General features: G+C 48.0%; 1 protein-coding gene across 1 annotated transcript in view; it reads right to left on the bottom strand.

The window, feature by feature from the left end:
- Positions 1-26,444, bottom strand: part of LOC111145303 (sphingomyelin synthase 1) — a 260,654-nt gene that overhangs the window by 163,339 nt on the left and 70,871 nt on the right. Inside the window, exon 3 of the mRNA XM_022500142.1 lies at positions 14,336-14,426. The gene's annotated coding sequence lies outside the window, so the exon portion shown is untranslated. The remainder of the gene's footprint in view (positions 1-14,335; positions 14,427-26,444) is intronic.

The following is a 26,444-nucleotide window of genomic DNA, read 5'->3' as shown; positions in this document are numbered from 1 at the left end:
GCAAACGAGAAAGAGGAAGTCAGTCCGGTGGCACGGGAACCAAACAGAATGAACCCTCAGCCCATGCTGCTTCCTTCCCGGGCACTCTTGAAGAACTTCCTCTGATCAACATTCCTTTGCCCTTTGATTCATCCCTCATGTTCTTTCAACGTTAACAACCCACATATACTCTTGTCAGCCCACACAATGTATCTTCCCTATGGACATGTGTGGAAAAATGTGTCAGGACGTATGTCCAGTGATGGTCACTCCAGCATTGTCTGTGACCTTCCAAAAAAAAGCACTACCAGCTAACTAGAACACTCTTGTCTAGCTTCAAAGGCGGGTGCTAATAAAGGAAAGAAATTTAAGGTATATAACATGACATACTGGTCAAACAGATAAAATTTTCTTTAAATTTTATACTAGCTTTGGTGTCCAAATAGTTACCAGCAGGGAAGGAAAAAAAAAAAAAAAAGAAGGGTGGGAGGAGGTAATGGGCAAAGTAATGCCCCCATGTTCCCTCCATCCTAACCCTCCCGCAAGTGTAAAGACTTTAGCTCACTTGGCAAACAGGCTTTTGCAGCTGGGATCTGCTGAGGAGACCCAGGATTCTCCCGTGGGCCCTACGTAATCCTATGGGTCCTTAAAATCAGAGACCCTGTCCTGGCTTTGATGGCAGAGGAGCGGTCATGGACACGATGGAGGAAGAGGCCACACATCAAAGAAAAGTGCCAGAAGGTGGGCAAGACTCGAAGCCTCTCACATGTTGCTTTTAACCCATGAGACCCATGTCGGGCCCCTGACCCACAGAAGCCTGATAATAACGGTGTGCTTCCCAACGCAAACACTGCGGTGATTAAGGAGAGCAGCAAGAGAAACAGATAGGGACGATAAAAGGGCAAATGACTTAAAATTTTACATCTTTTTGGATACTCAGTATTTACTATAAATGTAATACTTTTATCTTAACTCTTAGGTAGACATCGAGGGAGGGAAGAAATTCTTTGCCCAGTGTCCAGGTCATGATTCCCTGACCACAAAAGCTTTCATAATTGGAGAAAAAAATTAATTAAAAGCAAAACTAAAAGGCTCCCCCCCAGCACTCAGGCTCCTTCTGCCTGAATGGCCTGGGCTTTCTCTTTGCTACACCAAACCCAATCCTAACTACACATCAAGGTCCACCTCAAGCACCACCCCTCAGGTCTGGGCCTCCTCCCCTGGGCTCTCTGCCATGACAGGATCTACGGGGCTGTGCGGGGCCTAGGGGATAGGGAGCTCCCTGGGAACAGCGAGCTCTTTTTTCTAGCCAAGAAGAAATGATTACTGGATTATAGTAATTCCAAACCAATCTAGGGAGCACCGGTTTCAAATGAAAGAGGCATCTTCTGCTGGGAGAGCCTGCGTCATCCAACAGGCCCTTCCCATCTGTCGGCTTTGCCAGAGGGCCCTGTACCTGTCGCTCCCCGAAATCACAGCCAAGCGCCCACTGTGGAAATCTCCTTTCAAAATCAACTTCGGACTGTGACTTACAAAGGCTGAGGATGACCGGGAGACAGCGCTTCGCAGCTCCAGATCTTCTCATTTCCAGTCTGGACCTTTCAGTTCCGGCGGCCGATATTTGCGAGTTATATTTAAATTGGACTAGGGACTGTGGCGCTGAGAAGAGCCCTCCCCCCTCCCACCACACTGAACCTGATGGGACATTTTATAACTCACAGGGCGGGGGAGATCACAGCACAGTTACAGCTGAGATGGAAAACAATGCAAAACCTTGTCTGCTCTGTTAATGACACTTTTTTTTTTAAGATTTTATTCATTTATTTGAGAGAGAGAGACAGAGAGAAAATGCACGAGTGTGGGGGGCAGAGGGAGAGGGAGAAGCAGACTCCCCACGGAGCAGGGAGCCTCACACAGGGCTCAATCCCAGGACCCTGAGATCATGACCTGAGCCGAAGGCAAACGCTTAACCGACTGAGCCACCCAGGCGCCCCATTAATGACACTTTTAATGGTGAAGGAGCCAGGAGAAGAGACAGAGTGACACTGGATTCATGTTCACATCGTGACGCGTGCCTCCGACTGCCGCCACTGCTCAAACAAAAGCTCTTGTTTGAACCTCCGTGTTTAACAAATAGTAGAGCACTCGCCCCTGTGGGAATGGTTAGAGGCCAGAGTCCCGATGAGCCGTCCTGGACCACAGAGGACCCAGCACATCCTTATTCAAACACAGACAAGCAGCAGATGCAGCTGTCCTCATGGGTGTTAAACCAAAGCTCGTTAATTATTTACTTTTGTTGCTGCTGCTGGTTTCATCTTTTTTTTTTTTAAGACTTTATTTATTTATTTGACAGAGAGAGATCACAAGTAGGCAGAGAGGCAGGCAGAGAGAGAGAGGAAGGGAAGCAGACTCCCCGCTGAGCAGAGAGCCCAATACGGGACTCGATCCCAGGACGCTGAGATCATGACCCGAGCCGAAGGCAGAGGCTTTAACCCACTGAGCCACCCAGGCGCCCCTGCTGGTTTCATCTTAAAGTTAGATTTATTCAGACGTCATTTATGCAGGAACCCATCTTTTTTAGCGCACACCTTTCTGACTTTTGTCCAAACCATACAGACGTAATTACCTCCACCATCAAGATGCGGAACATTTCATTCATTCCAAAGAGCTCCCTATGCCTTTTGTAAGTCAAGCCTCGCCTGCCCGCTCATGACCACCCATCTGTCTTCTGACCTTGTCCTTCAGCCTCGTCCAGAACGTCACGAGACATGGGATCACACGGCACGGACCCTTGAGAGTCAAACAGGATGTGCCTTTCTGAGTTTGGCTTCTTTCACAAAACGGATAATACATGTGAGACTCATTCCAGTAACAGTGTGTGTCCCTGTCACAGCAGAGTCAGCATTCCGTCGAAAAACATCCCAGCTCGTGCGCCCATTACAAGCTGAAGGAGAATTCGCAGTTTGCGGCAGTCCCAAAGGAAGCCTCCAGATTTTCGGGTTCTCCTTCCTCTCGTGCAGGTTCGTCAAGGCAGAACTTGCCAGTTGACTTGGGGTGCAGAAGCTCGACGTGGCCAGAAACCACCTCACTGCCCCCCAGAGAGCGGCCCCGGCCACCTGTCCTGGGAGCCCGCCAGCCACACGGACTTTTTAATGCCTGGCTTTGTTTCTTCTGGTGTTTAACCATTCTCACACATAGGAAGCGGTATTTCGTTGTTTTTCACTTTTGACTTTTGAAATGATTTTAGACTCAAGAAGAAGTTGCAAAAAGAGCAGGGTTCCCACGTGTCCCTCCTCAAGCCCCCCCACACAATCCTCCACAACCACAGCACAATTATCAACAGCAGGACCAGATGCTGGCCCAAAGCCTTGAACCCAATGACAGGCCTTTCCCAGAGTCTACTGGTTTTGACACGTTCCTGGTTACTGTGCTGTCTTTTTTGTTTTGCACAGTTCTATAACATTTCATCACTTGTACAGATTTGTGCAACCGCCACCACAACCAGGGCATCCATCTGTTCCTTCAAAGCACCTATTCTGGAAAAGACCTTTGTGGTTTTATAACCGTTACTGCTGCTGGAAGACACATTTTGCCCTCTCTCTTGACCAAATTAAATGTCAGATATCTACCCTCAGGCCCTGTGTGCAAACCACTGTTGACAAAGGAGTTCACTTTTCAGGCTGGGTGTCCGTCCTGTCCCTTCTGTATTCTACACCAAGCCTAGGGTGGGTGACAGGACCCAAGGGTGAATGGGAGAGCGCTATGTCCTGCCTTTAGACGAACACATACGCACAATAACCAACTGTGACCAGTACCAGCCACGAAGGAGAAGAGCACATGGAAAATTCAAACACAGTCTGGTTTGGACCAGACAGGTCCCTGGGTCCAACCTCACGCACAGACTCGGTGTTTGAGGCCTCACTGTGGGAGCAGGGAATCTAGTACCAGAGCCACTGAGCACTGAGTATGCCACTAATTTTTTTTTTTTTATTCTAGAGAGAGCAAGCGATAACATGAGCAGGGGAGGGGCAGAGGGAGAGGAGAGAGGGAATCCCAAGCAGACTCCACACTGAGCACAAAGCCCAACACGGGGCTCGATCCCACGACCCTGAGGATCTTGACCCAAGCCAAAATCAAGAGTCACACATTTAATCAACAGTCACCCAGGTGCCCCCAGCCCACAAATTCTTAAAGCAGAATCCAAACAAACCTCCAGGGCTCAGGACAGCTGAACTAAGGTCCAGAGTCTGGCCCAAAAAATACAGAATTGACAAGTGCCCATGTGATGTCATCTGAGAGACACCTATGGCCTCCAAAACTCCCTTCCAACCACCTGCCACACTGGGTCAAATTCCACCAACAGAGACCCTTTAGTTACAGAGGCGTGCGCAGCTTAGGCCAGGCGCAATGGAATCCCACTGGGAAGCGGGGACGCAGGAACCCCTCGGGGCTTCTGGCCTGTTGCTGGCAGTTGGCTCTCCTCTGGTGGGAGGGGCTCGCACCCACACGGCCTCCAGGGCAGAGGGGCTCCATCCCCACTACCTGCTAGTGTCCTCCCTCGAGCCTATCACGCCTTTACAGGTGGTGATCTCTACTGCTGCGTTCCCGTGTGCTCTCCCTGCTTCTGTACCAACAGCCCCAATGCTCTGACTCACCTCCACGTCCCCTGGTGTCCATGGGGAAATGTTTCGTGACCGTGTAAGGCGCAGCTCTGTGCACGGCACATGTGCTCAGGAGGGCCGAGAGGGAGTGGACCAAGACCGATGGGTCTCAACAGGAAAGACCGCTCAGAGCCCCAAGACAGCAGGTCCGTTTCAAGACTCAGCGCACAACGGAGCCAAAGCAAACAGCAGGATGCCCGCAGATCTGGGGGGCGGGGATGGGACAGAAGAGCTGGGACGAGGGGGTGAGAAACAAGACTTGCCCATCGTGACGGAGCTGGGGACCGGGCCGGTCTGGGACCTGCTGGGAAACCAGCAGCTGCCCTCGAGGTGGAGAGGAGGAAAGGAAAGGCCAGGCTCCGCCTGCGTGACTTCGGGTCTAGGGGCTTCTGACCAGGAGTTCACACGGAGGTGAGCCTTACAGCAGGTGCTGTGGACATCAGCTACGACACCGGTAAGAAAGGAGAGATGGAACAGTTCGCTCGCTGCAAATTCTGCCTCTTTCCAGAAAGACCCTAAGCTTGCCTAGACCGTCACATACTGTCTCCTGAACACCCCAGGAGCTGCCTGTGCAGGCAGCAAGGAGCAGGGTGTGGGGGCCTCCGAGGGCCAGCTGCCAGGGCAGCCCCCAGGCCCGCTGAAGAGCTGGGGAGACAGGTAAGACCCTGTTGGCCCTGAACTAGCCGGACCCCTCACACATAGGATGCATTCACATTTAGTGATGAATGCAGGAACTCCCACATCGAAACGCTCTTTCTTTTGCAATCTTCATCGTATTGCAATTATTTGGAAATACCAGAAAATTCTCCCGGTCCGTACTTTCAAAACCACTAGCTGTTGCGATGAATCACTACATGGCTTGTAACCACGGCCTTCTCTTAGCTAGCATCTTGACCCCCGCCGCCCATCGGGAGACCGGCGGACAGCGGTCATGACCGTAAGCCCCTGAAGAGGAGAGGGGAGGGCACGGCAGTCAGACACACTCTCCCCTCCTGGAAGACCCGGCGAATCTCAGGGAGAGCTGGTGCCCGGTGGAGAACCACTAGGTAATCATGACCCGAAATATAGTCAAGAGCTATTGGGGTCACCCTTCCACTGGTTTCACTTACAATTTCTCTATCGTGCCCGTACACGGGTAACCAAAGCAACCGTGACGAGGCTGGGACCCCAAGTCGTCCCAAGCGAGGTGCTAAGGACTGGCAGGTTCCACCCAAGGGCTTTCAGTCTCGTTCTCACCACGGATTCCACCGAGACAAACAGCAAAGCAAGGAAAACCGCTCTTCTCAGCTCCAGCTCAGAAAGCTCACCAGACACCGGTGAGACCCTCTAGCCCCCAAAGCGCCCACCCCAGTGGGGCTCCCGAACAAGGGCACCTTCCCAGAACACATGCATCAGGCTCTCAAATTACCGCCTGTGCTTCTTCTGTGCCCTCCACCCCACACCAAAGCTCCCCTTCCCGGTCTGCTCGTCTGCCCAACGGACAATCCGAGGCATCAAAGACACGAAGCTGCCCCCAACCCCAGGGGTCTGGGATCGTGGTTCAAGACCACACACTGAGATGTAAAAGAATCTCCCAAGCTCTCACGCGCCCAAAACGTATCACAGTAATTGACTTAAAGATGAGGACGGTGCTGAGAATGCATCAAACATGGTCATCAATTAGTGGGCTAGATACCGAACCTTGTATCAAGCTCAAAATTAAGCCACTTAAGCCCCAACTGTTTTCATCTTTTAATAAGCTTTTGAACACCAATATTCCTAACTGCTCTTTCACATCAGAAACTGGAACTGGGTTATCCCTCAGCCACGGAATGCTGCCAGGGATCAGCAGGAACTGTTTACAGAACGACCCAGAGGAAATGTCACGCCCCTGTGTTTCCAAACCCATGAAGAAGAACTGTGAATCAAAGCTAGTCTGAATCTCGTTTCAATTCCGCATTTCCTCCTACCCAAGTAAAGGAAGCATATTGTTGAGTTCAAAAGACCCAAACAAGATATCAAAAAGCTGCCTGTGAGCACCAAACAAAAGATGTCTTATGTAATTTATCTATAAATGCTAAAAATGCAATTCACGGCAATTATGCCTCTGCCTACAAACCATTGTGCCCTGTCATAGCTATTTCTAAAGGATGCAGTCGAAGCAAAATGCCCATCTTTCCTGGCAAGGAGAAGGGAAACCAACATTGTGGTGATTACCTACCTACTATGTGCATCAAAACTGGATATAATAAGAATTCAAGAATCCTAAATATGCCTTAATATCCATTCTCCCTTTCTTTCTTAATAACAGAACCCCCACTTTTGTAACTGGCATGCAGCATGAGAACATTGTTCCCAGCATCCTCTGCAGCTAGGTGCAGTCATGGGGCACCTGCCTAGCCCGGAAGTTCCCAAAGTGGGTCTGGGGACTTCTGGGAGACCCCATACCCCTTTTAGGTAATCCATGGAGCGAAAAATTTTTTTAAAGAATGAATCTTCTTTTTTTAAAGATTTCATTTATTTATTTGACAGAGAGAGACACAGAGAGAGAGGGAACACAAGCGGGGGAGTGGGAGAGGGAGAAGCAGGCTCCCCGCTGAGCATAGAGCCTGATGTGTGGCTGGATCCCAGGACCCTGGGATCATGACCTAAGCCAAAGGCAGACGCTTAATGACTGAGCCACCCAGGTGCCCCAAACCAAAACTATTTTAATAATAACACTAAGATCTGATCCTCCTCTCTAACACTCACTCTCGTGAGCATACAGGAAAGTGTTTAGAGGCTACGTGACATCTGACGCCACAAAAGACTGAAGGCAGGAGCTGATGTGAGCATCCATCTCCCATTAAGGCCAAATTAAAGAAATTTACAAAATGTAAAGCAGTGCTAGTCTTATCACTACTAGTTAGGAAATTTTATTTTCCCCAAAAAAGTAATATATGCTAACCTGTAACGGTTTGTTATTTTTAAATGAATTATTTTTTTTAAAGATTTTATTTATTTATTTGAGAGAGAGAGACAGTGAGAAAGAGCATGAGCGAGGAGAAGGTCAGAGGGAGAAGCAGACTCCCCATGGAGCTGGGAGCCCGATGTGGGACTCGATCCCGGGACCCTGGGATCATGACCTGAGCCGAAGGCAGTCGTCCAACCAACTGAGCCACCCAGGCGTCCCTAAATGAATTATTTTTTAATTTAAATTTAACTTAATTTCATGGTGGCTTAAAATAATGCAGATTATTTTGTAGCTCTGGAGATCAGAGATCTAAAAATGAGTCCTATGGGGCCAGAATGAAGGTGTCGGTAGGGCTGAGCTCCTCCCAGAGCTCCGGGAGGAAACATACCACTGGCCACTCCCAGAGGCTGCCTGGGCTCCTTGGCCTCGCGTGCCTCTGTTCTAGCAATGGCAAGACCTCAACCTCTGTTTCCACCCTCCTGCCGCCCTCCTGCCTCCCCTTATAGGGATCCTGGTGGTCACGTGGTTACGCAGATCATTCCAGATCCTCTCCCCATCTCAAGATCCTTAGCTGAATTCAGCACCTCTGTGGTCTCTTGCCATGTAAGGTAATACATTCATAGGCTCTGCGCATCAGGATGGGGAACTCCTTCAGGGGAGATTTTCCCGCCAACCATAAATGCGAGATAGAACCCACCTAAGCAAAGCTCTTTGGGGTCCTCAATGGTTTTTAAGAGTATAAAGGGCCTCTTAAGAGCAAAACACGGGAGAACTACTGCTCGAGCACCTGAACTGATTCAGGTAGCTATTAGGTGAGAAAATTAAATCCAGAACAAGCTAAGCAATTAACCAAAGTCCTACAGACTTAGAACAGAACTTCAGTTTGAACTCAGGCTCTCTGGCAACCGATGAACCTAGTATGATTCCCTCCACGCCACGCTGCCAACCCCGGATACCCCAACTGGGAAAAAGGCAAATCAAAATCGTCTGTGGCCTTTCTGTAGGCATCCAATAAAGGATGTGACAACAAGTGTTCGGATGTGAATTTGCTGAGCAGGAGGGAGGTCAAGTTAGAGAAGAAGGTGCTAAAAATAAGCCCGCTTTTCGAAACCTTATTTAGATGTAGACAAGTTCATTACCTCATGTGGGAATGGAGGAAAATGTTACAAATGGCCGAGTGTCCCCGTGCTGAGTCAGAGAGAAGAGACGCCAACCGTTGGTGGTCTAGACAAGCCCGATTAGGACCAAGGTCAAGAGACATGGGGCGCAGGGCACACACCGCAAAGCACAGCTCCAGGCCACGCGACGGAGCTGGTGAGCAGACTCGTCCTGGCAGTGCCTGTCAAGGACCACTCTTCACACCCTTCCTGAGAAGGACATGTGAGAGAGCGCGTTCCTGGGATGTCTCTCTGCATCCTCTGATCAGACCAGAGTCCAGACTTCGCCACAAGAAACTGCATTCAGGAGAACTGTTAGAATCATGCTAACGATCCAAATCTCAGCCTTCCCAGGGACACATGTTCAGTGTAAAAGAGGAGAATGGGGAAGTCCAAAGGGCCAGTGGCCGCTCCACCCAATCACTCCCCGGGCCGAGGAAGAAGGGAACGGGGGTCGGGGGTTGCTTCCTCGGGAAGCTTCTCCAGCTCTTCTGCATCTCCTGCCCGGCTCTCCGGTAGAAGCTTCTGGAGTGCTCAGCTAACCACAACCCTTCCTAGTGCCTGAACTGACAAGACAACGATGACCCAAAACATGAGGACAGAGACTAAGTCACTGCATCCAAGGGAGAAAAAGCCACAAATCATCTGACGCCTCTAGTGTCCAAGGGAAAGTACTGAGCCGGTAGGCACAGGCCGTCCTTCAGAGAATGTCTGGCCACGGAGCTCAGTGCCTCCCGGGAACGATTCCGCGGTCTGCCTTTTTATGACTACACTGGTATTACAAAAATCCTCCCTGTAACTTCCATCCCCAAGCTGTAACCTACACGTACCTGTCAGAGTGTGGCTGCCCAAGGTGATTATTCTGCTGCAGAATGAATTTAAAAACTATTAAATCAGCAGCCTCAGTTGGCATCCATTTTGAAACAAAACATTTTCCTGCGCCGATGCCCAAGGCATCTTGAAATGTTACCAATCAAAGACTTCATGCTCTTTTCTGTGCCTATTAAGGGGATGTGCAAAAGTAAAGACAAGGCGGGCTGTGGAGACGATGCTTCTAATCCACAGCAGTAAACACCTGTTTTCTACACGTCACGTGAGGAAGAAAGGCATCCACAAGGAGATCCACCACTGAATCTTCTATACCTGGGATTCTGGATAAAAAGAAAAATGATGGGGCATCTGGGTGGCTCAGTGGGTTAGGCCTCTCTGCCTTCAGCTCAGGTCATGATCTCAGGGTCCTGGGATCAAGCCCTGCATTGGGCTCTCTGCTCAGCACAGGGCCTGCTTCCCCCTCTCTCTCTGCCTGCCTCTCTGCCTACTTGTGATCTCTCTGTGTCTAATAAATAAATAAAATCTTAAAAAAAAAAAAAATGACCCACCAACAGGAAATAGACTGGGCAGCAGGAGAAAGGAGTAGTGAATAAAAACTCTGTGCTTTTGAGTTTTTCTAAAAGTTGAGATTTGAATTTCCAAGGAAGTGAATATCAGTAGATGAACTAGAATTAGTGTATTAGTAGATTAACTAGGACTAAAAAAACAAAAACAAAAAAAAACCACCAACCAGGCAAAAGTTTAAGGCTATGAATATGTGATGTGAGTGTCAAGACGGTTTAGGAAGCTCTCAAGGAGATGGCTACGGCACTATTTCCTGGCCGTAGGTAAAATAATGTACCAGATAAAGAGTTGAAGAAAATTGATAAAGGGCACATACAGAAAACTGACTGTGAAGTCAGTTCAGTGCTTGGGTACCACTAATTTAGAAATTATGGTGGACTGGGTATTTGCAGGGCCCATCTGCTATGCTAGAATTAGATTCTGGATAAATTAATTTCAGGAGGGCACCTGGGTGGCTCAGTTGGTTAAGCACCTGCCTTTGGCTCAGGTCATGATCTCAGGGTTCTGGGATCAAGTCCCGCATTGGGCTCCCTGCTCAGCAGGGAGCCTGCTTCTCCGTCTGCCCCTCCCCCAAAGCTTGTGTGCACGCACCCTCTCTCACTCAAATAAATAAATAAATAAATAAATAAATAAATAAAATCTTTTTAAAAATTAATCTGAGGAATACTTTTTCGTACACTGGCTAACTCCAGACAAAGAAACAAACACGAGGAAAACACGGCAGGGATGGCACACTGAAATTTAAGCGAAGAAGAGAGCGGGAGTTGCCGTGGAGGTGGGGTGAATACAGCAATGGGATGGGGCATCTGGACCCCCCCATTTTCGGCAGGGAGGGAAAACTCAACCAAAAATCAGGATTCCCAAAGGAAACAAATGTGGTGCTGGTTCTATAGCATCTTCCTGGCTCTGAGGACAAACCCACATATATTTCAATAAGACCTCAGGGGGCGCCTGGGTGGCTCAGTGGGTTAAGCCTCTGCCTTCGACTCAGGTCATGATCTTGGGGTCCTGGGATTGAGCCCCACATCGGGCTCTCCGCTCAGTGGGGAGCCTGCTTCCCTCTCTCTCTGCCTGCCTCTCTGCCTACCTGTGATCTCTGTCTGTCAAATAAATAAATAAAATCTTAAAAAAAAAGTAAGACCTCAGGATTCTGACATAAAATTATCAAACAAATATTAGCACATTATCAAAACTCACCATGGACACAAGGAAACAAGCCACAAACACAGATATACACCACCAAAGATTTCAGATATCAGCATTATCCAATACAGAATATGAAATAACTCTGTTTGGTGTTGCATACAGACATGAAAGATGGAGGGGGAAAAAATGAGCAAACAAAAAAGAGACCATTAAATATATTCAGGTAGGGGCACCTGGGTGGCTAAGTCATTGGGTGTCTGCCTGTGGCTCGGGTCGTAATCCTAGGGGCCTGGGATCGAGCTCCCTGCTCGGTGGGGAGTCTGGTTCTCCCTCCCCACTCCCTCTGCTTGTGTTCCCTCTCTCTCTGGGTCTCTCTCCATCAAATAAATAAAATCTTAAAAAAAAAAAAAAAAAAAAATATATATATATACATATATATGTATTCAGGCAGACCTGAGGCAGAAATCGAGCTTCTCAAAATGAAGAATTAGGGGCACCTTGGTGGTTCAGTCAGCTAAGTGCCGGACTTCGGCTCAGGTCATGATCCCAAGATCCTGGGATGGAGCCCCATGTCAGGCTCTCTGCTCAGCGGGGAGTCTGCTTCTCCCTCTGCCTCTATTTGTGCTCCCTCTCTCTCAAATAAATAAATTAAATATTTGTTAAAATACTAAGAAGCATTTTCATTGAAATTAAAAACTCAAAGGATGGGTTAAAAAAAATTCAACACTACTGAAGAGAAAATTATTGAACTAGAAGCTAAATCTTAAGAAATTACCTAGAATCAAACAGAAAAAAAGGACAGGGAAGAAAATACCAATTACAAATTAAAAGACATGGAGAAGTAAAAAAGAAGCTCTAACATCCGCTTATCAAAACCAGAAGGAGCAAAGAGAGCGAGTGGGAGAGTGACAGTGTTCAGAGCACCAATGGCTGGGAAATTTTGAGAGCCAATGAATGGCATGAATCTACAGATACATGACACATAACAAATACAAACACATAACAATACAGGATAAAACGCAAAAAGCCACACACAGATCTCAAAATAAACCAAGTCATTTACCAAAGAATGACCCAAAAAAGACCTAACAGTGGATTTCCCAAGAGCAAGAATGAAAGCCACAGGACAATGAGTGGTATGTCCACAATGCCAGCAGGCAGCGATGGTCTGCTAAGAACCGAGACAGCAACACGAACACACGTTCTCATAAACCAACATCAAGAGAAACTACTGCCCGGTGATTCTGAGGGAAGACAATTCTGAAGGAGGCAGATGAAAGGTACAGGACGGAAGAAGGGAAAAGACACAAGATATGGTGAACGTATGAAGTTAAACATACCATCTCTAAAGGGTGACCATAGTCTGATGTGTCCGGCAAAACACGGAACTGAAATAGAGAAAGGAAGGCATGAGAACAGAGACACTCTTCACTAGGTGTCCTACAAGTTTCGTACTGTTCTCAGAGGGGATGGTAAGACCTTAGGTATGGACTGAGTTCAAAACTATGAAGCAGGCACAGTGTACTTTCACGGCAATCACAGAAGAACAGAAACAGAATGCATTCCAAACCCATGGAGAAAAAAAACACTGACTGAGAACACAAATCAAAAACTTCAGCAGTCAGTTAAAAAAAAAAAAAAAAAAAAGATTAGCAAAGAAAATGAAGCAAACACATATAGTTAAGAGTATATTAGACTATATTTCAAAAACCAAACCCCCCAACAAAAAAAGAAACAAAGAAAAGCACATTAGCCATATAATAAAAGACTGCAAGTTCTGTCTACATTAGAATCACAACTCTGTTCTCCAAAGAACACTAAAAAGAAACATGCTCAATCCCACCATTAATCAAGAAAATGCAAATTAAAACCAGAGTGGTATACTATCTTATAGCCATTAGACTGGCAACAAAATACCCAATTTTGGAAGGAAGTGGAGCAACAGATAAAAGGTGATGCATTTTTTTTTTTAAGATTTTATTCATTTCTTTTTGTGAGAAAGAGTGAGCGAGCACAAGCCGGACGGGGGAGGCAGAAGAAGAGGGAGAAGCAGACCACCCGATGGGCAGAACCCTGGGAGCCTGATACAGGGCTCAATCCCAGGACCCTGAAATCATGGCTCGAGCCCAAGGCAGACACTAGACTGAGCCACCCAGGTGCCTGTGATAGATTTTTATAAGAAGGATTTTATTAAACTAGAAAAAATAATTTACTACCATCACATGCAACAGGTGAGTCTGAACAACACAACTGAGCACCCTGGGGAAGGCCACACATAGTCGAGCGCTCTTATCCAGCCGGAAAAGAAGCAACAGAAGCAATATCCCGTCTGTGTGTGTACACAGAGATGGGAACCGTGTGCCAGGATGGAAAGCAGCCACCATCACGAAGAACGCAGTCCCACGCAGGGGATTTTCACTCTTGGTCAAGACTGTTTCTCAACAGGAGCAACGGCGAGCTGACCTGGTTCTGGAGACACTGCAGGCCGGCATGTCCAGCGACACAGCCTCAGGCGGTCCCAGTGTGGAGCCACAATCTTCCCGGAGAGAGAGCCTCCATCACAATCGATTCCACAGTCAAGGAAAAGTCCTGGCCCCAAATGGCTCCCAAACACCCTGGGCCCTGGAACCTTCCCTCATAATTTCTTCTACAAACAATTAAATTACTATGTGGAGTTTTCAATAAAGGTGAAAAATGGTGTAGACTCAAGCAGAGATTTTCCTGAATCCGGGTGGCTCTTTTTCCTGATAAATGTGCTTGTTAATTATGTGGCTTGAGAGCTCACGACGTCCTTCCCGTCCTCTCCAGCGACTCTGGCAGAAGCTACCCCTTGGGCCCTTCATTTTCCACATGTTTATACTCTGGCTGGTGTTGCCTTCCCAGTCCAATCCTGTCTCCTTCCCTCCCCAAACCAGACTTGGCCTTCCCTGGCTGATGTGGAGCAGGGGGGCCCCCTCCATGCATCAGGGCCTCACATACACTCTCAAAACAAAGCAGGAGTGACTCTGGAGAACTTCAGACCCATGACAGGTTTGCAAATGGATAAAAGGCAGAGTGTGACTTACGTGTTGTCTTTCGTACGCCCTCTGCTACGCTCCTACTTCACTGCCCTCGAAATTCAGAAGATCTACCGTTCTTCGGTCACTAGGGCTTTGCCTGGAATAGTAAGGGCAGGAAATGAGAAAGGAGGCAACCGGAAGGAACCCCAGGGTCCACTGGGGAAAGAAACTCTCTTGCACAATCATTCTTGACATTTAAAAGGGAAAATTTCCACCATCCTCCGATCTAAGCCATTTTTCATCCTTAACTAAAAGTATTAATAGTAATTTAATGTTTTTAGAAGAAAAACTTTGAAATTTCTTCATTATTTACAAAGACCTTTCACATGCTTTTTTTTTTTTTAATTTGAGCCATAAGACTTTGGAAATTTTTGAGTAGGAAAGTATTATTTTAAAGGCAGCAGCTGACGTTCCCAAAGGTTAGAGAACTTTCCCACAACTGCTCCTCCAGCGACTATCAGAGAGGAAAAGAACCACATCCGTGACTCTCGTTCCAACCTTATTCCACAACACCAAATCCTAACAGGATGGTTTCAGGCTGAGAAGCTGTACTATCATTGAATGTACTTCCTCACCCAACACATGGAGAAAGGGCTTTGCCTGTGGAGTGACAGAGCAACGGTCATAGGATTAAATGTTCATTAACCACAGACAACTCAGAAGGTAGAACACCCACACCACAATAGTTAAGAAATTCACAGATCTCATCCACACACCCTCCTTTTCTCTTTAAGTCACAGTTATGGTTTGTTTTTTTTTTAACATTGCATCAATTATATTCTCACCAGAAAATGTCACCTTATTGTACTTATGGCAATTGTTGCAGACTCTTTAAGAGGTTATGGAAAGCCTTCTTCCTATAAAATGCAGATGATATTCCTGTGACTCCACAGCAAAATTACTTTATTAATCTAACCAGTCCTAAGTGACTCTGCTTCAGACTCAGTGCTAGATGACAGATGCCAAGTTACGAGAGGCCCACCCTTCAACGGATGGGGTGAGGGGGTAGTTCTGGCAAAGGTGAGGCTCCTCTTTCTTGTAGTCTGGAAACACAGTTCCTGAGACAGGACCAAAGCACCAGCCGCCTTTTATTTCTTCAGGCTCTGCTCTTACTGTATACACCACGCTGGCCCCCCAGGGTCTGGACCCCAGCCGGGAAGGTGCTCACACAGAGACCGGGGCCCATGGGGGTCCTCCCTCCTCTCAGGAACCGTGGTGCTGGCTGCCGCGGTCCAGTTCCCCCACAGGAGGGCAAGCCCAGCACCCGCGGCTCGTCGTTCCCTCTTCCTGCTCTCAGCACTCAGTGATGCTTCCGGGACACGGGCTGAAGGATCAAGACACAAAGCATACAGTGAAGGCTCTTCATTTAAGTGTTTCTAACAGCGTTTCTTGGAAGTGTACGTGTGTGCTTTCCCTGCAACAACTCCCTCCGTGGCGGGCGACAGGATCCCTAAGCAGTCCAGCAAATTCTGAACAAAGTGCCGGGGAAATGGCTCCATCCCTTCCAGGAGGCTGACCGTCCCTTAGGATGCCAACCGGCTGTCACTCCGACATGAACTACACTGACGTCCAGGGGCCTAACAAGCCACGACAGACTGCCCGAGACAGAAAACTTAGTTGTTAATTCTTCGTTCTTCTTCTCTAGGTGCATGTACTTAGGGGTGAGGAAAGAGTCCTCTCAACAGATACCATTCCTTCCTACTTCTAACCGCTGATGAGAAAATAAGGAGAAAGTCAAAAAAGGAGTTCCTGGGTAGCTCAGTCTGTTAGGCATCTGCCTTCGGCTCAGGTCATGATCCCGGGGTCCTGGGATCGAGCCCCGCATCAGGCTCCTTGCTAGGCAGGGAGTCTGCTTCTCCCTCTCTCTCTGTCCCTCCCCTGCTTGTGCTCTTTCTCTCTATGTCTCTCTCAAATAAATAAATAAAACCTTAAAAAAAAAAAAAGGTCAAAAGAAAAAGAAACAACCCTGCAACCCCAGACACAAAGCTAATCAAAAGGAAACAATCAAAATTGTCAGACAAGAGTGGTATTTTCATGCCATAGTGGAGATGAGAGGAAACTGGAGAATGGGCCTTCCCCAGCACAGGCCAGGAGGTCCGTGCCCACGGCGTACACATGTGCACACTGCACGCCACACTGTGCCCGGTGGGAATGTGGCCCGCCCTTTCTACTTCTTAAGCAGACTTTCTCCTTACCAGAAATCCACACCGCAGCCTGCCCAATCCAGTTTCTCAAAAGGAACATGCCCACCAAAGCACAGCGGGTCCACCGGGCGCCCTCAGGCTCCACCTCGGGCAGTGGAGAATGTGCAGGTGAACCCCGCTACACTGTCAACACAGCGTGCACCTGTCCTCTTGCCCCCGCCCTGTCCAGACAGACCTGTCCCATCAGGGCTCTCAGATGGTAATTCCACCTCCTCAGGTAAGCAGGTGCCTGGCTCCTGATCAACCCAACCATCTGCCCCCCAACTTCCCGGGAGCCTCCACAATCTGCCCGCCACCCAGCTTTGCATCCCAGGTCCCAAGCCTATCCACCCATCACAGTGAACGCCCAAAAGCCGTCACCCTTCACGAGACACCCTGCCCTTCCTTTCTTCTCTTGACTAACTCATGGAGGCTTGATGACCTTGGGGAATTTTTCTTGATCCCCATTCAAAGCTGGGTGAGTGCCTCAAACTTCCTATTCTCACAGCGCCTTTGCTTTTTTTTTTTTTTTTTTTTGAGATTTTATTTATTTATTTGAGAGAGACAGAGAGACAGCATAAGCTGGGGGAGCAGCAGAGGAAGAGGGAGAAGCAGACTCCCCGCTGAGCAGAGAGCTCGATGTGGGGCTCGATCCCAGGACATCGGGACTGTGACCTGAACCAAAGGCAGACACTTAACCACCTGAGCCACCCAGGCGCCCCCTGTGCTCACTTTTAAATAAACAGCCAACATTCACTACGCACTGATGGTGTGTGCTAAGCTATAGGCATTTACCATGCGTTACCTCACCCAGGGCCCACACTAGGTCTGCAAGGGGGAGGTGGGGAAGGGTGTTCCTCCTTAGGACCAAAAATGGTGTGCTGGTTCAAAGATTAAGAGGACCTCTCAAAGGGAAGACTCTGGAATTCTGTATAACTGAATCAAGCCCCTTCTCAAGAAGCTCTTACACTGTATAACCAACAGGCTCCTCCCCACGGGGAACACATCAGCTCCAACACAGATCAGAGGCAGAATCCCTCCGCGGTACTCCATCAGGCACCCTCCGCAACATTAAGCCAATGTCTTACTGGCCACAGACCGTGGACCTGAGCTGAGGGAGGAGCGGGGACAGGAATGCCAAGGACAGCTGCCAGGCCAAGGCCCCGTGGACAGTCTCGTGAAGGGTGCGTCAGGGAGGACAGGATCTCAGGGTCTCAGGACAGCTCATCACTCATACAGGCCCCCTTCTTCCCGCTGCAGACCCTGACCGGGCCATCAGAAATGCCGGCCAGGCTCAAAGCCATCTCCGGGCTCTACCCTCCTGGGGAAAATGTTTTTTAAAAAAGGAAAAGGCTCAAAAGGAGATGTGCAGAGCTCTCTGAAACCTAACTCAAAGTGTGAAACTCACAGAGCACGTTTAACCGAGGGAAAACAAAGCAAGAGGCACCACTATGGGACACCATGTCAAGCACCCCCACTCCAGGAGCATCCAGCAGCACTTCTCCATTCCCACCGAAGGTAGAACAGAGCACAGAGTTTCAACCTATGAGACTTTGTGAACATCATTGTGAACATCTTCCCCAAAGCAAGAAATTTTAACTCAGGAGTATGGCCGTCTGTGTCCCCATGACATGACCGCTCTTCGATTCCCAACATGCAGGGCTCCCATTCCAGTGCTCAAGCAGTGCTGGGGCTGGGGTCCAGGATTCCGCCTCACGGAAGCTGCAATGTACGTACAGACAACACACTGTTCACAGAGGGCTCCACCGTAAGCCACAAGTCACCCGGGGGGACCTATAGGCAGGCCCAGCTGGGCGGCAGGCTCGGCTACAGGATGCACACCCTGCCTCCCGTGACTCAAAGTCCCATGTCCTCCTTACAGGCATTAGATTAAAATGCACGAAAACTTACTATCTGTAAAATGGGACAATACTGGCCTTGTGAGGCTCCTGGAAGGATTCAGTAAGTTAATCCTCCAACTTCTAGCCTGTGCTTATCAAAAAGCAAGCCCTCTGATTCTATTCAAGCTGAGATCGCCTATTTTCAATGAGTCCAATTTAACTCCAAAATGAGAAAGAACGGGTCCCGTGTGCACCCATTCCGCCCATCCAGATCCATCCACTCCCTCACAGACTTCCACAGAGCGTCTGTCACACACAGAGCTCTGGGGCAGGCCCCGCGTGGGAGGTGAAGACAGGAGCAACAGAGCCCACAGTGGTGCGCAAAGACCACCACCAGGGCATCATCAGCCACAAATACGATGTGCCAGGCCCCATTCTAAGCACCGTGTGTGTGCATGTGTGTGCATGTTTGCTCTCAAGCCACACAATGACCCTTCAAGGTAAGCAGTATTTATTATTCCAGATGAGAAACTGAGGCAGAGAGAACAAGGCACTTGTTCTAGGTTACACAGCTTCTAACAGGCAGAGTTGGGATTCGTCCCACCGCTGCGTGACTGCAGAGTCCTGTGCTCTTAACCACCCGACACACTGCCTCCCCTGACACCAGACCACTAAGAACTAGAGCAGGGACAGGCTAGGAAACAGGTCCAGCAGGAACAGACAGCACAATATCACAGATGGCCCGTACTGTCTTTACCCGTAACAGAGAGCACGCGCCCTTTAACTAGAGAACGACACGTTCAGGCACACGGTCCCAGCCCAGACCGAACATCGTGCACAGCACCTCAGTGCACACGCACTGAAGGGAAAGGGGTGGGCTAGGCACCTGGGTGTCCATCACTAGTCCTCCCGTCAACAACCTGCTTGACCTCTCTGCGGCACTATCCTCCCTATAGGGATTTAATGAGATGCCCCACGTACAGAGCTTACTTCCAGTACCTGCCACTGAAGACTATCCAAGTCAATCAATCAATCAGTCAATCCATCAAACTGCAAACTGCATCGAGACTCAGTCCTGAGCCAGATGAGAAAACCCCAGCTGGCAGACAGCACCAGTCTGCAGGCTAGGAAGCAAGCGGCCCGTAGGATCCGAAATATACTGCGGACTCAGGAAAGTATCAACAGGTGTGAACGGTTATAAGGAACTATAAACCCATGCTACAAAACGCCAAGGAAGGAAAGTCCCCCACAGCTATGCTGTGCTGCCGGCCTCCTCCGCTCTGGGTCCTGTGATGGGCGCTGCATGGAGGTTATTCAAGCTTCAAACCCCTCAGATGACCCTGACGGTACAGACGGGGATGCTCAGCCTCAAAGGGGGGAAGTGAGGGGCTCCACGTCACACCGCAGACAAAAAACAGAGTCTGTTGCTCCAAACTGAAAGACTCAGCTGCAAGGTGAGCAGGGACATCATCTCAGGGTCAGACACGGCCTTGACACCAACACTCAGTGCGACCTGTGTCTCATCCCCATGGTGCGTCCCATGCCTCAGAGGAGCCCAAGTCACTGACAGGTCATGACACGGCACCCACGTATTCTAGTACAGACCTCACTCACCATCCTGCGGACACACGTCAGAGAGGAGTCATTCACAACTGGCTGTGGTGACCCTGACGTGACCAGACATCCGTACCATGGGTCCCGGGGCTGGGACAACGGTGACATCAGTGGTGCACACAGAGCTTGTGTCTGGCATGAGACTGGGTACAGGAGGAGAAGGTACATCAGGATACCCTCGTCTGGTCTCGTTTACAGCACAGCATCCTCTTCACAGACAGCACAACCCATGACCAGCAAACTTTCTCACTTATGGTTTTCTCTGTGTCCTGCCGTCAAGGAAAACAGAAGGCAACCACAAAGTTCACTGTAAAAACTGTAAAGACGTAAATCTGTGTCTAATACTTCTGAAGCAGAAACCCTGTCCCTGGGGGAAAGTCCACACTGGTCGACACCGCGTCGTCAGCACAACAGGCCTTCAAAACCTATCAGTGGACGCCTATACCCAGCATCATGCACACCTGCACAGGCGACACGGCAGGCCGGGCTGCCTGACGAAGCGCCACCTACCCCAGTCCAGCCGGCCTCGGCACCAAACTGCTCTTAGAAACTGGACAGTTCAAGAAACGTAGGGCTACAGGAGATTGGATTTTCTGAGTTTGGGGGTGGGCGGAGAGCAGAACAAACACATATTTTAGGTGCAAAAAATGCCCCCAACCCTCTTGGACTCTTCAAAATATTTGCCCATATACTGAAATACTTATTGGCCTAAAATGTGCCCTCTGATCTGCTATTTCAGAAACACGAATCACGAATTTCAAGAACACACTGTGAGCCTTGTGCCGGGTGCTGCTGACAAAAAAAGACCAAGGCCAGAGCGCCAGCAGCTCTACTGGAGACACAGGTCGTAAACAAACAACTAGCATCCTGCACAATGAGGGCTTTCAGCAGAGCAGAACCCAGGGCAGGAGGGCACAGAGCAGGGGAGCGATCAGGGCAGCCACACACTTCAGCCCCACGGTGTAAGAAAGGACGTTCCTCTTCTCTGTGCGCTTTGCAATTTCTTCATCCAGTCCTCATCATTTTCTTCCAAGTGAACAGCAGCCCTGGCCATCTACACAATAAACACTTCAAATCGTCACCAGATCTGCAGTGCTCATCCTAGTCCCCCGTGAAGAACCACACAGTGCCTGAGCCATCCCAGGGTTTTCTGGCCACAGTGTTTCCGTCGAGACCCCTGGCCTCTGCATAGCCAAACTAAAACTGCATCTCATTTTCTGTCCAAAAGTCTTTTTTTTTTTTTAAGACTTTTTAAAAATTTATTTGAGAGAGAAAGCATGATCAGGGTAAGGTGTAGAGGGAGAAGCAGGCTCACCACTGAGCAGGGAGCCCGATGTGGAACTCGATCCCAGGACCCTGAAATCATGACCTGAGCCGACGCCAGATGCTTAGCCAACTGAGCTACCCAGGCGCCTCTATACAAAAGTCTTACAGATAAAAGCCAAATGAATGAATGACACTATCAAGAGAAATTCACTTTATTAGATTATTTCAATGTTATCCATACCCAAGAAAGCACCCTGTGCACTTGAAAGGAACAGGCATAAATATAAAGTCACAAAATGAACAAAAGAAGTTGATTTTCCAACCACGAGATAACGGTTTGTTGTGCTTGAATATTAAAACAATTTTTAAAATTTCTGATAGCCAGAGCTCAAAGGGAAATGGAGCAGACCATCTAATTCGGATCAAAGAAAGAATATAAAAGGGCTTTTTTCCCTAAGAACTGAAAAACCAAATCACCCCCTTTTTAAAAAAATTTTATTTATTTATCTGAGAGAGGGAGAGAGAGAGGGAGAGCAGGCATGTGCACAAGCCTGGGGAGAGGAGGGGCAGAGGGAGAAGCAGGCTTCCTTCCCGTTGTGCAAGAAGCCTGAGGCAGGACTTGATCCCAGGACCCTGAGATCATCATCTGAGCTGAAGGCATACACCTCACAGACTGAGCCACCCAGGTGCCCCCAAATCATCTTTTTTTTTGACAATACAAGTAGAAGCACTGTTACAAGGTTTCTTACATCCTTACTAAGTAAGAGCTAGGAACACAGTAAAGTGTACCACAAAGAAGGTACTCACGCAGACACTGAAACACAGGAGAAAAGATAACTTCTCCTTCTATCAGGTTTAAAAACATTAAAGAAGAGGACTTACTGATCTGCTCTTGGTATCACAGAGAGGTTAGTCCCCAAAACAAGGCCTTCTGGGAAAAACCACTTGAATGTGATCTCTTATACAAAATCCCAGAACTAACTCAAATAAAAGGTTTTCAGAAATTTCAACAACTGTTTCACAGTTCAGAAAGCTACGGCCTCATTCGGCTGGAGCAGGCCCTGTCTCTCGGTCAGCCCCGCCATGCGAAGACCCCATCATCAGGCATCTAACCAGAAGGGGAGCACTCACCCCTAAAGTGTGCACCTGACTTTATTTTCTATCTTAAAAGGAATATACACAGGTACCTTAAGTCTCTTTTCTCAGTTTTTATTTTTCTTAATAGTAACAAGATATTCCATTCGTTTGGGGAAAGTGCCACACTTTGTACATCCTTTTACCATTATAAACTCCCTTATCCTTGTAATTCCAAGTGACTCCTAGGCGCCACAAAGAAACCTAGAAGCCCACTGCCTGAAATACCATGTTGGTCATCCCGAGGCATTCAGAACGGGGTGCGCAATAAAAATGGTACAAGGGTGTGACAGACAGGCACCCCCGTTCCTCCTTCCATGGGTCTACTCACATGATTACTGCTGAACCAGGGATAAGAGTTGGCCACGACACCACATATGGAAAAGGTCTTCCCAAATCCCCAGAGTAGCAGCCAAACTAGGGTCTGCAGGCTGCACAGCTCTTACCTGCCCAGTCCACCGACCACCCCACAGAGGGGGCACATGGAGTCCACTCATCCCACCCAGCGACCTCCCTTCTTTCCCTTGTCTGCTGCTGCCAGGACCTTCCCTACTGCAGAAGACCAGAATCTTCCCCCCCAAATATGCCTCTTTGGCCCAAGGGCCATTGTGAGCCAATTATTTGGAAAACCAGCGGACACAAAAGCAGCTCAGAAAACAGAGAAGTTACGCTTTCGTAAGGGAAATGTACATGTACAAAGGAAATCTCCATTCGCAAGGATGTCTCCCTCTATGTACCAGGAGGAGAAGGATAAAAAAGAAGACTCACAGAAGACCCTTACCCACTGAGAGGGCGGCTGGCTTGCTGGCTTCCTTGGCTTGCTGTACTCTTCCTGATCACTTTCCCATCACCCGCCCTCCACACCTGGCTTTCTTTGTTTTAGCTGAAGACGGTACGTAAGCCCAAATTTAGTCACTTCTATGAGCTACTCTTCCCATGTACATATGAGATATACACATTAATACACTGCTTTTCTCCTGTTGATCTGTCCTTTGGTACTGGGGCCCTAGCTGAGAACCTAGAATGGGAACCTAGAAGGCAGAAGGACAAGATTTTTTTCCTCCCCCACACTCATCACCCAAAGCTTGCAAGAAACTTCTGGGGTGCCTTGCCAGTAACAATCCCACTGTCTCCACTGACCAAGCACTTGGGATGTGCCAGACCTCAGCCTAGTCCTAGCAACAGCAAGATAAAGTGGGCACTATTCCCCCGATTTTACAGACAGGACAACGAAGGTCAGAGAGGAAGGGTGAGAAACCAGCTTGTAGGTGGCACAGCCAGGACTGCGACCCAGATTCTGCGGCCAGATTCAAGCATGAGACTGAATTACTCACATTCATGTGTGTAGTTAAACTTTGTGTCAACTCCAAGTATTTTTAAAAGCCATAAAAATGCTAGAGCTTTGCTTTCCACATTACCTCCAACAATCCTCCCCCAAATTACCGGGAAGATGGCTGTTACGTATTCCACCCCAGACGGGTCCATCCATCTTTTCCTAGGGCTACCTGGTTCAGGTTTGGATGTCCTGCACTTGCTACAACCGTGGGATAGAAGGGTAACTGATCTCTTTCAGCATGAGAGCCACTGAATACGTCAGCTCGCGTGGGAATCCACTGAGGGCCATCCCTAGTCCTGGTACTGAGTTAGCTGCCAGGACTGGTCTGCTCAGCACTGTCTCAGGGGAGCTCCAAGTGTGCTGGATAAACCCAAAATGCCCACTGACAAAGGAAATTGATGCCATATACACCCAAAGAATGAGATATTGAGGGGCGCCTGGGTGGCTCAGTCATTAAGCGTCTGCCTTCGGTTCAGGTCATGATCCCAGGGTCCTGGGATCGAGCCCTGCCATTGGGCTCCCTGCTCCGAGGGAGGCCTGTTTCTCCTTCTTCCACCCCTCCTGCTTGTGTTCCCTCTCTCGCTGAGTCTCTCTGTCAAATAAATAAAATCTTTTTTAAAAAGCAAATGAGATATTGATCTTGACAAAAAGACGTATGGAGCCTGAGTACAGTGAACACAGGGTCTCGTTAAGGAAACTAACATCTCCATGTCATGTTCTAAGCACAGAAACATCAGGCAACTATTAAAACCTCCCTGGAATCTTTGACAAAGTAAGACGGTGAAAAATAAATGGAGAGAATTTCCTCCAAGAAATTCTTTCATTTTACTTTGGGCTTACATTCTTTTTAAAATTTGACAGAAACGGCACAGGTCAGGATTACAGGGTTGTTGTTGTTTTTTTCTTTAACTCAAAATTTTGTAACAACGAATTCCTTTTTTTTCCCCTTTATATACTAGTGCTCCTTCACTGTGGTTTTCAGCTTAGTGAGTCCGCAGTACTCACGAAGTCAGTAAGCGTGCAAGGACAGCACAAGGCTCTGGAAAAGGGCAGTTCACCAACGTGTCTGATAAATCCATCGGCTTCAAATCTGAATGCAAAATTGAGTAACAGGAAGATTCCCCGTTTAGCTCTCAGCTCATCTGAGTCATCAGTTGTCAACATACAATATTTAACCTCCTCAGAGGCTTTTAAAAGGTCATTATTTCTAAATGCATTTACACACATACCTAAGTATACGTTCACACGATTTCTTAATTATTTTCTTTGTAGGGAGTAATAATAGCGATTCATTATTATAACAGAGAATATATATAAACCTGTTAAGAAAAACATTTAGTCTTGAATAAAAAACATAAAATATACATATGACATTGTACATATATATGCACATTTATATGACTCAAATAGGGAAAGGGGGAAAATAGAAATGCTTTAATAAATACATAGCTAAATGAACCATGGTACATTTAATATGAAATCCCATATTCCTGTTAAAAAAAGAGACAGTTATCTGTATTTTACAGGGACTTCCATGATGAATTAAAAACTCTGAAAACCACAAATTGCGCTCCCATTCAAACCCTCCCATACTACGTACCTATTTGTCTGTCTACATGCATGCACACATAGTGAAAGTCCCCAAAGCCACCCAACGGGAAGTGGTTACCCCTGGGGCTGGAAGGGGGATGGGGGAGAAGATCATCAAGGGGACTTTGTCAGCACTGTTCAAATCTTTCAGGAGATGTACTCATGGGTCACTTGCAGAACTAAAAATAAGTTAAAATAAACCATTTGGCATCCTAACAACTCGCCAAATGGACCTGGGCTTAGCATCACCTGGTATTAAAAGCATGTAAAGTGAAGCAATGCCAAATTTTCCTATTAAATCAACGTTAGCAAAAAAAAAAGTGTTCAACACTAATGAGGATCAGGTAAAACTTCTGACCATCCTGTACCGAGATCATAAAATGCTTCTGCCCTTTGACCCAGCTCCACTTGAAACCTCAAGGAGATAATCAGAAATCAGGATAAAATTTTATGTATCAACGTTTGTCATCACTCTTCACTACTAGAAAATGCAAAAGTACCTAATGGATCAACAACTGGGAAGAGTTTAAGAAACTAGGAAACAGCCACATAGTAGAACAGTATGCAGCCATTACGAACTATATTCAGGCAGACATCATTAGGATATTGAAGAAAGCAGGATACCAAAATGTTCTTGCAAGCATAATGTGACATACAGACACGCATACATAGAAAAGGAATTGGAAAGATGCGCCGAGTAAGCGGACAGAGCACTGGTGGTGCTTTCCCAGCTCATGGAAGCATGCGGATACTGCTCAGTGAGACACTTACGAGAAACAATATTGTCTTAAAAAGTACCTCGTCATGGGGCGCCTGGTGGGCTCAGTGGGTTAAGCATCTGCCTTCGGCTCACGTCATGATGTCAGGTCCTGAGATCAAGCCCCGCATCAGGCTCCCTGCTCAGCGGGGAGTCAGCTTCTCCCTCTCCTTCCCTCCCACAACACACTGCTCCTGCTCTCTTGCTCTCTCCCAAATAAATAAAATCTTTAAAAAAAAAAAAAAAAGTCTTTTATATTTGTGTCCTGGCCATTGCTAAGAAACAGGCTCACGCTGGTTCAGAAGAGGGCCTGTCTGGAGCAGCGCAGTGGAGGGAGAGGTGCAGTCCCGTCTGTTGGTACAAAGAGCACTTGGCGGGCCCCGGAAATATTCAG

The sequence above is a fragment of the Enhydra lutris genome, unplaced genomic scaffold, assembly GCF_002288905.1.
Source record: "Enhydra lutris kenyoni isolate GAN:26980312 unplaced genomic scaffold, ASM228890v2 scaffoldscaffold12, whole genome shotgun sequence".
In the NCBI taxonomy this organism is placed as follows: domain Eukaryota; kingdom Metazoa; phylum Chordata; class Mammalia; order Carnivora; family Mustelidae; genus Enhydra; species Enhydra lutris.
The sequence above is the reverse complement of the archived record's forward strand: the minus strand, read 5'-3'. Positions and strand labels throughout refer to the sequence as shown.